Source organism: Balaenoptera ricei, chromosome 2 (assembly GCF_028023285.1).
Source record: "Balaenoptera ricei isolate mBalRic1 chromosome 2, mBalRic1.hap2, whole genome shotgun sequence".
NCBI classification, from domain to species: Eukaryota; Metazoa; Chordata; class Mammalia; order Artiodactyla; family Balaenopteridae; genus Balaenoptera; species Balaenoptera ricei.
The window spans coordinates 30289556-30305752 of record NC_082640.1 but is presented as its reverse complement, the minus strand read 5'-3'; the positions used below and the strand labels follow the sequence as shown (position 1 = coordinate 30305752).

Genomic DNA, 16197 nt, shown 5'->3' with positions numbered 1-16197 from the left:
CTGAGCCTGCGCGTCTGGAGCCTGTGCTCCGCAACAAGAGAGGCCGCGATAGTGAGAGGCCTGCGCACCGCGATGAAGAGTGGCCCCAGCTTGCCGCAACTAGAGAAAGCCCTCGCACAGAAACGAAGACCCAACACAGCCAAAAATAAATAAATAAAATAAAGAATTAAAAAAAAAAAAGAAAAGAAAAAAGATCCCACATGCCACAGCTAAGACCCGGTGCAGACAAAATAAATAAATATTAAAAAAAAAAAATAGTACATGGCAGTGAATCATTCCATTCCCTTGACTTTGTGTTTGAAATTTTCCATACAAAAAAAAAAAAAAAAAACAGGAGAAAAATAAAACTGAAAAAAATCCAACTTGTGTTTTTTGAAGACCTTTATTAAACAACTAAATAAAAATATAGAAAAGTAGTAATGAACACATGATGCATTGAATTATAAGTTTCCTAGGGAAAAATAATACAATACAGAATATTGAATTAATATCAGGGGGAAAAAGACCGACCATCAATTAACCAAGAAAAGGTTGTGACTTTTAATGAAACGACTAAGTTCAGTATTCTTCTTTGTTGTTGTTTTAAGCTTTTAACAAGATAAATGAGAATGCTGGTTCAAAAACACGCACACACACACACACACACACACACACACACACACACACACACACACACACTGTCCATTGCCCCAAACAGGAGAGGGGATTCTTAGGAAATTGCAACTTATATAAGCAAGTACAATTGACCCTTGAACAACATGGGTTTGAACTGCACAAGTCCACTTATATGTAGATTTTTTTTCAATAAATGCATACTATGTTACTACATAATCTAAGGTTGGTTGAATCTGTGGATGCAGAATCATGAATATGGAGCGCCGATTTCAGACTGTGTAGGAATGGGCAATTCTAACCCTGGCGTTGTTCAAGGGTCAGTGGTAGTTTTAGGTAAATGATTTGCGAAAGTTTTTGTACTAAGCCAGTTATTTTTTTAAATCACTGGGTGCTAGGAAACTAAATGTTTCTAAAATACAAATATGGTACCAATTCAAAGACAAAAGGGACATTTTTGGTTAAAATGATATTACATTGAGTCCAATACAAATACCTTAGTAAAATTATGTGTAGCCAAAAACTTTTGGAAATAGAATCAAATGAAAAACAAAAGTAAAGTTTTAAAGAAAAACCAGGCCTAATATTTAATAGTTTTTGTTAGTAGAATCACAGTATTAGTGGGGTGGAGGACTTTAGTATGTTACCCATTGTTTGGTCTAAAATAAAATATATACACTGCCTCAGGAAATTTTGTCTGAAAATTGAATCTGCATTATGGACTAGCTTCTCAGTGAAGAACCTCAAGCTGAATGATGAGGGTGACTTGTTAAAGAAAAATAAAATAAAGAGTTTGTATTGTTAGGAAAACAATAAAAATTACAAGCCTGCATATTTTGTTCTCAGAAGTTCCCTTTGGAACAAAAAAAGCACAAACGCCCTAGTATACTACCTACCCTGGTCTGAGGGCTTTCTTTCTTTGCTACTTTGTTCCCCTGTTTCTGAACACTTCTCCTCCCCTTAGCACTCGTGGACCCTGTCTGTAATCTAACATCGAATTCTTATCAGAATTTTCTGTCCCCTGAATCAATCCTGTCAACTCCTTAAAGCTAATTTTGTATAGAACAAGATTTATTTAAACAATCTGTCTGACAAATTTATTTAAAGACTCCTAATTTAGAAGGAAGAAAAGCACACTTAAGAGGTAACTAAATAATTTAGTGATTCTCACAAGGAGACCTAAGGGAAAACTTAGGAGTGCACATGGGTACTTATTTTTTCTGCTTTATTGAGGTATAAATCACAAATAAAATTGTAAGATAATTAAAGTGTGCAACAGGATGATTTGATATACATCTACGTTGTGAAAGGATTCCCCTCCCTCCAGTCAAGTTAATTAACATATCCATCATCTAACATATTTGCCTTTTTTCTTTTTGTGGTGAGAACATTTAAGTTTTACTCTCTTAGCAAATTTCAGTTATACAAAACTGAAACTGATAACTGAGTGTTATCAACTCATAGTCACCATGTTATACATTCGATCCTCAGACCTTATTCATCTCATAACTGACTTTTTCCTTTCTACCAGCCTCTTATTTCCCCCATCTGCAGTCCCTGGAAACCACTTTTCTACTCTGTTTCTATGTGTTCAACTTTTTTTTAGATTCCCCATCTAAGTGATACTGTAACCGAAAGTGGGGTCTGGCTGCTGACCACTCAAAAGCCAATAAAGGGGCAAGGTTGGTGGAAAGGAAAGTTTGCTTTATTTTGGATGCCGGCAAGTGTGGGGGAGGGCGGATGCCTGTCCATAGGCCAACTCACCCGCACTGAAAATCAGGGGGCAAGAGCTTTTATAGGCTGAGGGAGGGGGCTACATGCAGAAATAGCACAGTCAGCTCTGACCGTCATCTTGAAATTGGTCATTGGTGGTCTGAGCAGCGTCATCTTGATTGTTTTAAGTACAATTAATCTTTATTTCCAGGGTAGGTTTGTTTCCATTTCTTGAGGCCAATTCTCGGAATTGTGGCAGCTGATGTCATGGCTACAGTCTGGTCATCATGTAGTTAACTTCTCCACCTGGTGTGGGTTTCAGTATCTACAAGACAGCTCACAGGATATGGCTCAGAATATTATCTATAGCCCTCGAGAAGGAACTAAAGGTCCTTGACTATGCTTAATGACTAAACTATTATTGTTTGGTCTCCTTTGACTCTTGTCCTTTGTTTCTGCATTTTCTCACTTCTCTGATTAAACTTATTCTTTGGCTAAAGTTTTTCCACAGACAAAAGGCAGGCAGAGGACATGGGTGGCATAGACCATAGGGTCCTGCTCCATTTCAATACCATACAGTGTTTGTCTTTGTCTGGCTTATTTCATTTAGCATAATGCCTTCTAGGTTATCCACATTGTCAAAAATGACAGGATTTCCATTTTTTATAAGGCTGAGTAATATCCCTCTGTGTGTGTGTGTGTGTGTGTGTGTGTGTTTGTGTCTGTAAGTGTATCTAATAATTTCTTGATTATTCTTCCACTGACAGACAGGTTGTTTTCATACCTTGGTTATTGTGAATAATGCTGCAATGAACATGGGAGTACAGCTATCTCTTTGAGATAATGTTTTTGTTTCCTTCGGATATATACTCAGACGTGGGATTGCTAGATCATATGGTAGTTCTATTTTAATTTTTTGAGGAACCTCAAAAACTGTTTTCCACTGTGGCTGTACCAGTTTACATTCCCATCATGTGTGCATAAGAGTTCCCTTTTTTAAATATGAAAGCATTTATTGTGTTCAAAAAGATAAATTTATAATATATTACACATGAAAAACTTACAACTTACTTTGTAGGACAGCTTCTTAGAATGTAAAGTTAATTTTAAATGACAATGAATGTGCAACAATTTATAGTATAAGCTCCTGTCTTTTTGAACAATGTAATGATCATTCTTGAGAATTAAAATAAGTTTCTGTAGTATTCATCGCTGTAGCTATACAGGAATAGCACAGACACATTTTTTTCTACTTTGATGTTATAAATTTCATCACAGACTAATTTGAGGTATCTTTATTTTGACAAGCATGACAGCAGCTACTTCACAGTTGTGTTAAATGCCTGTTCATCAGCATCCCACTCTAATGATAAAAACTGTAAGATTGTTTCTTTGGGTAGATCCACAGCCAAAATTTCAATTTCACTGCTTTTCTGATGTAAGTTGGCAAGGCAGGTATGAAGTGTTTTTATCTGAGTTTCATACCATCCCCTAGTGCTGGCTGACAGCTTCTCTGGGACAATCACACTCACAATATGAACAAATGTTGCTTCATGGATTTCAACAAACCTGAAGCATTTGAAAATGACCCCTTCAGATTTTGTACTGCAAGATTTTCAGAAACTTCTCTGATAGTCCTTTTGTAACCGAGCAGGACCCAAGGGGCCTTCCTGTGACACCTGCCCCCGACGTCCTCCACTTGCCTCTTGTCTGTAGAAAAACTTTAGCCAAAGAATTAATTTAATCAGAGGAGTGAGAAAAATGCAGAAGCAAAGAAAAGCAGTCAATAAGACAAAATAATAATAGTTTAGTCATTAAACAAAGTCAAGGACCTCTAGTTCCTCCTCAAGGGCTATAGATAATATTCTGAGCCATGTACTTTGAGCTGTTTTGCAGATACACAAACCCCAACCAGGTGGAAGAAGTTAACTGCATGATGACCAGACTGTAGCCATGACATAAACTGCTCCATGTTACACAATTCCAAGAACTGGCCTCAAGGAAATGGGAACAAACAGACCCTGGAACTGAAGATTAACTGTACTTAAAACAATCAAGATGACACTGATCAGACCACCACATGACCAAATTCAAGTTGATTGTCAGAGTTGACTGTGCTGTTCTGCATGTAGCCCACTCCCTCCACTTACAACCCCTGAAACTTCCCTTTAAAATCTCATGCCCCTTGATTGGCAGTTGGGAGTTGGTTCTTTGTGACATGAGTCCACCTTCTTCCCAGGATTGCTGGCCTCCTAAATAAAACAACCTTTCCTTTCTACCAATACTTGTATCTTGAGTATTGGCTTTCAAGCAGTGAGCAACCAAATCTAAGTTTAGTAACACTTTCATCACTGACTTTAGTCCTCAGTTTCTGCCCAACATGGACCACGAGATTGGACTCCAGCACTCATTTCTCTGTTAGCCATTCCTTCTCAAAAGATTTAACCTTGACGTGGCTTCCTTCTTTATCTGAGACAAGGGTCACATAGGTGAGTTCATCATGTCTGCAGTACTCCTGTAATTCCTCTTGGGACTGTGACAAGTCATACATGATTTCCGCTGTGATTCTCGCTGACCAGAGTTTCTGGGCTTGGTTGATGGCTCTGGTCATGGACATCTGGCCAGCACTTACAACAAGGAGGTCACAAGAGCTTATTATAACAGGTTCTTCCAGGTTGAGGACAGCAGATCCCCTTTTCTCAACATCCTTGCCAACACCTATTATCACTTGCCTTTTTGTTAATAGTCCTCCTAAGTGGTGTGAGGTAATATTGCAGTTTTGATTTGCATTTCTCTGATGATTAGTGATGTTAAGCCCCTTTTTATGTGCCTGTTAGCCATTCGTATGTCTTCTCTGGAAAAACTCCATTCCAATCTTTTGCCCATATTTTAATTGGGTTGTTTGTAGGTTTTTTGCTATTAAGTTGTATGAGTTCCTTGTATATTTTGGATATTAATCTCTCAACAGATATGTGGTTTGAAATATGTTCTCCCATTCCATAGGTTGCGTTTTCATTTTGTTGATGGTTTCCTTTGCTGAGCAGAAACTTTTTCCCCACATTTGGTTCACTGGTATAATAGTAGCAGAAATACTATTGTCAAGTTTATAACAACTCTGAATTGAAAGGTATGAAACAAAAAATGAATATATAGAATAAACAGATTATAGAATTATCCATGGGAGAAAAACCTACTGTGATAAATGACTTCTGACCTTTTAAAAAATATTCATTTATTTATTTATTTGGCTGTGTGGGGTCTTAGCTGCAACACAGGGGATCTTTGTTGCTGTGTGTGGGATCTTCATCGTGGTGTGCAGGATCTTTAGCTGCAGCATGTGGAATCTTTAGTTGCAATATGCGAACTCTTAGTTGTAGCACGTGGGATCTAGTTCCTTGATCAGGGATTGAACCCGGGCCCCCTGCATTGGGAGTGCAGAGTCTTAGCCACTGGACCACCAGAGAAGTCCCGACTTCTGACTTTTTAGCAGTATTCAGTTGGGAGTTCCAGGAACTGAAATATTTTGTCTTAAGTTTCAGTAGTTTTCTGTAGAAGACTTAGCTTTGTTTCCCTAGAAACTTGATGATAATTTTTCAGAGACACATAATCAACAAATTATTCTCTGCCCCATTTAAAAATTGCATTCATTATTTACCAAAAAAGATGAAAAATATAATAAATTTTAGAAATATTTATTTCAAATGTATTAATAAAATAGGTCTTTGACACTGCAATTTTTAGTTTCCTGGAAAATTCACTTATGTGGAATGGCTTATTCTCTGACAGGGGCACAGTACAAGATTTTTAGTTTTATATAATCCCACTTGTTATTTTTGCTTTTGTTGCCTTTGCTCTTGGTGTCAAATCCAGAAAATCACTGCCAAGACCAACGTCAAGGAGCTTATCCTTTATATTTCTTCTAGAAGTTTTACAGTTTCAGGTCTTATGTTCATGTCTTTAATCCATTTTGAGTTGATTTTTTTGTATGGTGTAAGATAAAAGTGCAATTTCATTCTTTTGCATATGACAATCCAGTTTTCCTAACACCATTTATTAAAGAGACTGTCCTATTGAGATGATCATGTGATTTTTATCCTTCATTTTGTTAATGTAGTGTATTGTATTATTGATTGATTTGCAGATGTTGAACCATCCTGTATCCCTGGAATAAATCCCATTTGATCATGTTGAATCATTGTTTTCATACTATTGAATATGATTCACTAATATTTTGTTGAGAATTTTTGCATCTATGTTCATTAATGATATGACTTGTAATATTCTTTTCTTGTAGTGTTCTTGTCTGGCTTTGGTATCAGGGTAATGTTACCCTTGTAAAATAAGTTTGGAAGTGTTTTTTTAAATTTTGTTCTATTTTTTTATACAGCAGGTTGGAAATGTTTTCTTGTCTTCTATTTTTTGGGAGAGTTTGAGAAGGACTGGTATTAGTTCTTCTTTAAATGTTGAGCAGAATTCGACAGTGAAGCTATCTGGTCCTGGAATTTTCTTTGTCAGGAGGTTTTTTTATTACTGATTCAATCTCCTTTATTAGCAATTGGTCTGCTCATATTATCTATTTTTTCATAATTTAGTCTCGGTTGGTTGTATGTTTCTAGTAATTTCTCCATTTCTTCCAGGTTGTCCAATCTGTTGGTGTATAATTGTTCATAGTAGTTTCTTAGGGTCCTTTGTATTTGTGTAGTATCAGTTGTAATGTCTTCTCTTTAATTTCTAATTTTATTTGAGTCTTCTTTTCTTGATAAGTCTAGCTAAAGGTTTGTCTATTTTGTTTGTCTTTTCAAAAAACCACTCTTAGTTTCATTGTTTCATTGATCTTTTCTCTTTTCTTTCTTTTTAGTCTGTATTTCATTTATTTCTGCTCTGATTTTTGTTATTTCCCTTCTTAACTTTGGGCTTAGTTTGTTCTTCTTCTTCTAGTTGCTTAAGGTGTAAAATAAGATTGCTTGTTTGAGACATTTTTTTTTCTTAATATAGGTATTTATAGCTACAAACTTCTTTCTTAGAATTGCCTTTCCTTCGTCCCATAATTTTTGTATTGTTTATATATTTGTTATAACAATTTTATTAGAAACTGTTGTATTTTGGGGACTTCCCAGGTGGTCCAGTGGCTAAGACTCCATGCACCCAGTGCAGGGGGCCCAGGTTTGAATCCTGGTCAGAGAACTAATCCCACATGCTGCAACTAAGAGTTTGCATGCCACAACTAAGAGTTCGCATGCTGCAACTAAAAATCACTCAGGCCGCAGCTAAAGATCCCATGTGCTGCAACTAAGACCTGACACAGCCAAATTAAATAAATAAATAAATAAATATTTTAAAAAAGAAATTATTGTATTTTTACATAGTAAGATAGTCAAACTTTCTTTTAAAATATTTATAAATCCCTTCACAATGGTTTATTATGTGACCTATGGACTATCCCTGTGCTTTTAGTGATAATGACAGGCCTACTTTACTCTCAGACAAGCACAAAATAGTGAATGGAAAAATCATGAGTGCTATGGACTAAACTGTGTCCTCAAAAATTCATATGTTGAAAACCTAGCCCCCAATTTGGCTTTATTAAGAGTAAGGAAGTAATTAAGGTTTAAACGAGGTCATAAGGGTGGGGCCTTGATCTTATAGGATTAGGGTCCTTATAAGAAGAGGCCAGTTATCTCATTCCCTCACTCCCCCACTCCCTGCCCATGTGAGGACACAGCAAGAAGGCAACCATCAGCAAGCCAGGAATACAGTCCTTATCAGAAACCTAATCAGCTAGCACTTCAATCTTGGACTTCCTAGCCTCTGGAAGTGTGAGAAAATAAACTTCTGTTGCTCTGTTAATAAATTTCAGTCTAAGGTATTTTCTTATGGCAGTCCGAGTAGACTAATACAATGAGCAAATTACAAGTTCATACCTTCCAACTAAATTGTATTTGTATGCTTTTCCTCAAGCTAGCATTTGACTAGAGGTTTTATCAGTTAATTTTATTTCCCCTTCCTCAATTCCAGTTTTATAAAGCCATATCGGTAGCAGAAGAGGGAAAAGGGGAAGTAAGGAATATGCATAATACACATGGCAGGCATGTGCCTTATAAAATGCTAACTATATTCATTATTTACAGTGGTTAAGTATATTAGATCGACACATGTTTTATGAAAATTACGGTGAATCCAGATGGAAGAAGGGTCCCTTGATTCAGCCCCTCTGTGTCCAACCAAGCCAGGATTGTAGACATAAATTTTCGTAGTGTAAAGGCAAAGAGCACTGCTTTGGATCCAGAGAGACTTGGGTGTGTGATATTGAAAAACCTACCTAGACATTCTGAACTTTAGTTTCTTCATATGTAAAAGAGGGATAATAATAACTACCTCATAGAGCTTCGTGAGAATTGAGATAACATATGGCACTCAATGAATGGTTGATATTATTATGAAGGGAAAATATTTAATTCAGAGGAACAATGGTGTTTGAACTGAATTAGCAATGAAAGCTGGCTACAGTGCAAACCTTTATTGGGTCTTAAGAACTATATACCTAAACTATGCACTACACATACAAATGCTTGTAAAAAATGGAAACCTAAAGCTATTTGTGTGTTATTTTAATGGGTGAAGCATCACAAGAAGCCTCCATTCCAGATGTAGAAGAATCCGTTCCTTCCCTCATTTCTATAGCATCTGGTGGCCTTAGACTTGAGAATTTCTGTTGAAGCAGAGCCCTTGTTCTGAAGCATGCAGCTCTGCCTCTGGTAGTCAGAGTTTCTAAACACATCCTTGTGATTGCTTTTTTATTTTTTAATAGTTGATGTACAATATTATATAAGTTACAGATATATAACATAGTGGTTCACAATTTTTAAAGGTTATACTCCATTTATAGTTATCATAAAATATTGTCTACTTTCCTTGTGTTGTACAATATATCCTTGTAGCTTATTTATTTTAGACATAATAGTGTGTATCTCTTAATCCCCTACCCCTGACATCTTTGTGACTTTTAACATCCAAATTAGCTAGTGGTTTCACTCTTTATTTACAGAGATGAAAATTTTGATTATTTTTATTTTTGAAACCTATCTTTCATTTGATTAACCTCATATTCATGAATATAATATAATCTCATTCTTATGACCAAAAAGAAGTCAGCAGTGATGGGAAACAAAAACTGATCCCCACTTAGAACCTATTTACTTATTAAGAAGGTGCTTAGAAGGTACTGCTTCCTGAGGCATGTAAATTCAAACACCAAAAAGGGACCAACTAAACTTGAGTTCAAAATAAAAGAAATAGACTTGGGTAGACTGTGAGTTGGCATACGTTACCAGACCCAAGAAATGCAAGATCATACAAAGTCATCCTGCCTGAATTTCATGTATTCTCCCCTACACTACTCCACTACCTGTACACTACTGTCACAATGCTACCCAAAATGTCAAAAATTACAGAGTAAACCACCAACGGGCAACTTATCTACTGAAAACAAAGTCTTAAAATAAGATATTTTGTCAATAAATGAGGAAAAAACCATTTTTCAGATGCTCTATTTTGACAAACCTTGCTTAGAATAACTTAGAAAAATTCCGATACTTACTTATAAGGTTTTAGAATGAATTTTACATACATTAAGATGGAAAGGATACATATTAACTCCAAATACACCAGGACAGGACAGAAACAGGATTTCACACAAAATATATTTCTTTTCTCTTTCGTATTGCCTGAATTTCAAAAATAACTATATATAATACTATGTAAGTAAATACATATAATATGAAGTAAATTAGTTAATTTCACTTCCCATGTTAACTCTTTCATGTGGCTTGTTTTCTTAATTTCGTGTACCAGAAACTTACATCTATTAGTATTATGTACACAAAGCGCAATTCTAAGAACTCTCTACAGTTACCTATGAATATACTTAATGGGGAAATAAAGAATAGTGTGTCACTTAACATAATGACACAGGAGACCTGAAGATGAAATTATCACTTCCGTAATGAGGCTTTTCTCAATTAAAAAATAAAAACGCAAAGCAATGGACAATAGAACCCACCCTCACCCAAAAGAGAAAAAAAAAAAACCCAGAAGGAAGAAAGCACACAGATTTATATACCAGGCAAAGAGGTAGTCACTCTGGACCCATTTTGAATGAGAGAAAGACCTCAAGAAATCTTGGAATGCAACTGGGCTTATTTTTTAAGTGGACAGACCCTTTATAGCCTAGTTCCTTTGTGAGCTTCACCACTCCCAACCCCCATCCCCCATCTGTGCTACTTTCAACAGAGCAGTGATCCATTTGTTGCCAGGGGATGTATCGTGGGTTTCAATGGCAAAGCTCCCAGAGAAACTCCCTGCGGGGGGGGGGGGGGGGGTCAGAGTTTCCTCCTGGGAGAAGTGGTTAGAACAACAAGTAGTTTTTCCCTTCATAACTCTCATCTCCCCAAGGTTTTCCTCTGTAGCTTCTTTACCCCAAGCTTATGTGTAGATTTGGTGGCTGAACTGATGCTGTGAAGGAGAGCAGTTAACCTGGTTAAGTTGGTGACATTGTCTGAGCCATACATCAAATCAAGGGATGGGAACAAAACCTTTGTTTCGGCACTGTGGGGTTTCTTTCAAGCACAGAAACACTGCTTTATTGGTGTCTCTGTACAATGTTGTTCCATCATCACAGTCTTTAAAATATTGGAATGCCAAAACTCAATGATTTTATGTCTCTTTGCAATGTAATAAACTCTTTGTAGGACAAAGGCTGAATATAATTGGTGAGATCGACAATGCCTAGCAGGTCTTAAAAAAAAAAAAAAGGAAGATATGCAAGAGAGAAGAGAAACAGTAGGGAAAAAAACCTGTTAACTCACGAAGAATTGAGGGAGTATGAAGTATGCACGTGTCTCACCAAATTTCTGAACTAGAGACTTTTAAAAGTCATATATAGAATGAATAATAGGAGATTAATTAGGCAGATTACTTTTTATTTATAATAAATATCAGTAATATCAAGATATATCAATTCCATTATTGCATCATAATAATGATAATTAAATCCCTTTTATCTCAAGGTATATTTTACGGAATACATGTTCCCTTCAAAAATTTCTGTTTCTTATGATCATACTTAGGCACAAGAATCACTTAAAGTTCTTAAGTCTACACCAAGTTATTAAACTATAGAAAGATTCAGTGTAAAATTTGTTACATTATGATTACTGATCAGGCTATTCTTCTTAGTTATGGGACAAGAATTATAATCTTCTAAACATATGTCTGAGGATAACAAATATTTTCTTAACTAGCTAGAGGCAAACAACGATAAGGCTATATTATCCAAATGTCAGCAATTAGCCACTAAAATTAAATTAAATTAAATTAAAATAAATTTACACTTCAGTCCATCAAATGCACTGGCCATATGTCAAGTGCTCAAAGCCACACATGTCTAGTAGCTACCTTGTTGGACAGTGCAGATACAGAACATTTCCATCACCACAGAGTTCTCCTGGCCATTGCTGCTCTAAGGAGAAGCCTCTAAAAAAAGAGGATCTGGTAGATAAGTGGGGAGGAGAACTAAGCTCAGTGACTCAATGTGAGGCTATGCCATCCCTTTTTTATATCAGTTTCACCTCATTATTTAGGAAGAGATAGATGAATGTGTTTCTCTCAGAGTTTGAAGGAAGTGTTGCTTGTCCTGTGCTGAACTCAATCAGAAAAATTGAATTATGATGTCTTACTCTCACGTACAAGATGTAGTCCAACAAGACTCAAACAGACACAGTTTTCAGTTATTTTAAATAACTAATTTTAAACTAACAATTAGGGACTTCTGTGGTGGCGCAGTGGATAGGACTCTGCGCTCCCAATGCAGAGGGCCTGGGTTTGATTCCTGGTCAGGGAACTAGATCCCACATGCATGCCGCAACTAAGAGCTTGCATGCCACAACTAAGGAGCCCGCCTGCTGCAACTAAGACCCAGTGCAACCAAATAAATAAACTTAAAAAAACCCAAAAAAACAGCAACTAACAACTAATAAAGGCATAAGGAATCTAGATCACAAGAGAAAAGTATGCCCTTGACAAACTGGGAGAAGTTTAATTTAACATTTTCGCAATCTTTTAAATATCTATGACCTCTTCTAACAAAAAGCATCAGTAAGCTTTATGAGCCTTCAAAGGTCTCTTCATTACAGATGAAGGCCATTTTTAACTGCTGCTATGTAGGTTCAAATATGCAAAACAATTTTGAAAAAAAAAGAGAAAAAACAAAACAAAACATGTTTCAGTTGAAAACTTTAGGACCTAAAGGAGACAAATGTATTTGCACTAAAACATAGCCAGAATAGAGAGAAAAAAAACACTTATTTCAAAGGAATTGATATTGAATATTTAAAGATTTTATGAAGAAGAATTTGTACTTGGGCCAGAAGATTGCATTTCTTTTCCTACTGCTGCTAGATAAACTAGGTATGTGTGTTTTCATTACAAAAGAACTCCTTGAATTAAAAAAGTACTCAAAAAATAAATTAATAAATTAAAAAGTACTCAAATCAGTTTACTTAAATAGAAAATTACCATAAGCGCTTGTGTTTGTGTATGTGTATGGGTATATTTTTATATGCGAATAAAAGTGTTGAGAGAAGGCAAACTTAAGTGGAAGTCTGCAGAGTCATTGATACATGCTCTAGCCTACATCACTTCATCTCTAGAAAAGATTCAACAGCAAAGCAAAAATCACAGAGCCACAGTTGCTGACTGGCTTAAGAAGAAGTGTGAAAACAAAGTAACAAAGTAAAAAATTAGGAATCAACTACTTGAACCTGGAGGGAAGTCAAGAATAACTAAATATGTATAGAAAGAAAGAAATAAAAACTGTATTTTCTGGGTGAAAAACAAAACGGGAAAGATGAAATTAGACTTCTAATCCTTTCTCCCTTAATAGAGAAAAATAAAAGAAGATGTAATCCTTTTAACTTCCTCTGGAAATTGGTGAGTTCCTGATACATAAATATATTATTAGTTTTCTCTATTATATTGATATAGTTAGTATGGTACGTATTGGATTGAACATATACTCCCTTTAGCCAAAGAAATTCATTCCACTCACCCAGTATCTCTGGGAAAATCATCATATGGCAGCAGGGGAAACTTACTGGAGTACTTCTTTACTAGAATTGGTACTATAGGAATTTTAACTATTCCAGCTACTAATTTTCCAAAACAATTTTTGACTACTCCCTCTGTCTAATTTTGTAGAAGTGTATTGTCTTGAGAGAGATTTAATTCAGACTTAGCTTCTTCTTCCAGGACATGATTAACAGACCTTTAGGTGTACAAACTTCCATTTGAAGAGAAGGGCATCCTCATAACTGCTTTAAGTATAACAAACCAAGTTGAAAATTCATTCCCCACAACCTAGGTTATCTCCACTCTTGGCTTGAGTGGGGCTGACTCCTCTCCCAAGTTCTCAGGACTTTTGATGCTGGAACTCCAGGGACCCCGCAGAAACCACACACCTTTCCCCTGCCCATATCCCTCATTGGCCCCCGACTGTTCAGAGAATATACTCATTTCTACTGAAGAGTTCAGGGAAGGCAACCAGCTGGGCAAAGAAACTAAAGGCAAATACCTTTTTTGTGAGTAATGTATTGAGCACAAACTTCAGAGTCAGCTAGTCTCACTGATTATTAATCTCCTGATGTAGATTATTCATATAAACTAGTTGGTCTGATTTTCCTGGAGATGTGATAGGAATGGAACGTCATAAAGGTTTGTGGACATGTCCTTACATTCTTCTCTTCTTTCAAAAGATAGAAAGAGGAGATGAAGTAAGAAAGACAGGCTTGGGGCTTCCCTGGTGGCACAGTGGTTGAGCATCCGCCTGCCCATGCAGGGGACACGGGTTCGAGCCCTGGTCTGGGAAGATCCCACATGCCACGGAGCAACTAAGCCCGTGCGCCACAACTACTGAGCCTGTGCTCTAGAGCCCGCGAGCCACAACTACTGAGCCCGCGTGCCTAGAGCCCGTGCTCCGCAACAAGAGAAGCCACCGCAGTGAGAAGCCCGCGCACCGCAACAAAGAGTATCCCCCGCTCGCCGCAACTAGAGAAAGCCCGCGTGCAGCAACGAAGACCCAATGCAGCCAAAAATAAATAAATAAAATAAATCTATAAAAAAAAAGAAAGACAGGCTTATGCTATGAGTGCTGCTCCCATGTCTGTGCATTTTTGATAAAGAAATCTGAGCCCCATAGGAATATAGGGTGTTTGTAAGGGTGAGCCACCAGTTCTATAAATGTGCCACCTAACAAACTATTTTGGCTGCATGGCTTGCCAGGGGGTATATTCATTCAAAACCAAAACAGGCATAGCTAATCCACTCTCCCAGCAACCACACAGCAGGCTGCAGTGACTACGGGGCCATTATTCCCTCCAGCCAGGCATAAAAATAGAGGCTGAGTATCCAAGGAGGTTTGTTTAATGGTTACAATCAGAGCCCATGTAACCAAGACCCACCGGGAATCAAAAGAGGGAATTCTTTACACTATGCCGATATAGTGCCTTCTGAGAGAGAAAATTCCTAATGTACTATCAATACTTGGAGAGATTTTGTTCCCCAATCTTTGGTGAATCCATCGTTGAGTTCACGTCCAGGGTTAAGCAGATCTGCTAAACAATTCTTTAATGGTGATTACTTTCAAACGAAGGACTTGAAATTTAACTTTACCCAATTTTATCAACATGCAAGGTAAACATTTATTGTCTTCTAAAACACATTATTTAACAAGAATATATTTAAGTAGAGAAAAGCTTTCTAATTCTCTTTGGTAAACATTGCACCTTGTGTGAAATGACTGCCAAGTGCAGAGCTGAAGGGAATCTCTGCCTGCCTGTTCAGATCTGGGGAGAGGAGCTCACTGGCCCTACACAGGATCTAAGCCATACGCTCAATAAAAGGATTGTAACCTATCACAATCGTACAAAAGGAATGAAGGCAAACTTTTGATGAGGATGAACGAAGTAGGTAACTGCCAGTCAGGAGTTAACTCTAAAAGGCAGCTACTTCTTTGATCTCTTCTGAAAAAGGAATAAGAAAAACTTCTTTATCAGAATAGAGGAAGTTCAAATAAGGGAATTTATTTCTATTTCACGTTGTTACATTGTCTGAATTTTAGAAAATATTCCCTGGAATAAAACAAAATATTTATGTATTTCATAAGCACTGGAACTTTTAGCACTAGTGCTTTCGTTTGTAGGAACGGCATAAGTGAAATGTTCCTTGACTGATATCGGGCTGTGTGTGCTGGATGGGAAAAGTGCTTTATGTTTCTGAACTTAGTAAAAAATACTACATAAGCCTTATATTAGTTTTGATATTTCATCAGGCATGTTATTCTAACTTGTTTCTAAGTATTCTAAGTTCAGTTATTAGAATTATTATTTTATAGAAGAATCTTATTTTCTTTTTAAACATATAGAATTGTGTATCATCATACATCAGATTTAAAGATTTTTGTAATGATGTCTACTAACTCCATTTTTTAAATGGGTGCTAAGACCAATTATTTTTCTTTTTTAAAAAAAAATTATTTATTTGGTTGCACTGGGTCTTAGTTGAGGCAGGCGGACTCCTTAGTTGCAGCTCACCGGTTCCTTAGTTGCGGCATGCATGTGGGATCTAGTTCCCTTCCCAGGAATAGAACCTGGGCTCCCTGCACTGGGAGTGCAGAGTCTTAACCACTGTACCACCAGGGAAGTCCTTATTCTTTTTTTCACTGAAAATGATTGAAATTCTGCATTCTCCAGGGAAGGAAACAAGCACTAAAATATTTTACTGACTTTAATGATCATGTAAAATAGGGATTGTACTGTTTTT

General features: G+C 36.7%; 1 pseudogene; it reads right to left on the bottom strand.

The window, feature by feature from the left end:
* Positions 1-3509: 3509 nt before the first annotated feature.
* On the bottom strand, positions 3510-4942 carry LOC132360057 (eIF-2-alpha kinase GCN2-like; annotated as a pseudogene).
* Between the last annotated feature and the right edge of the window lie 11255 nt (positions 4943-16197).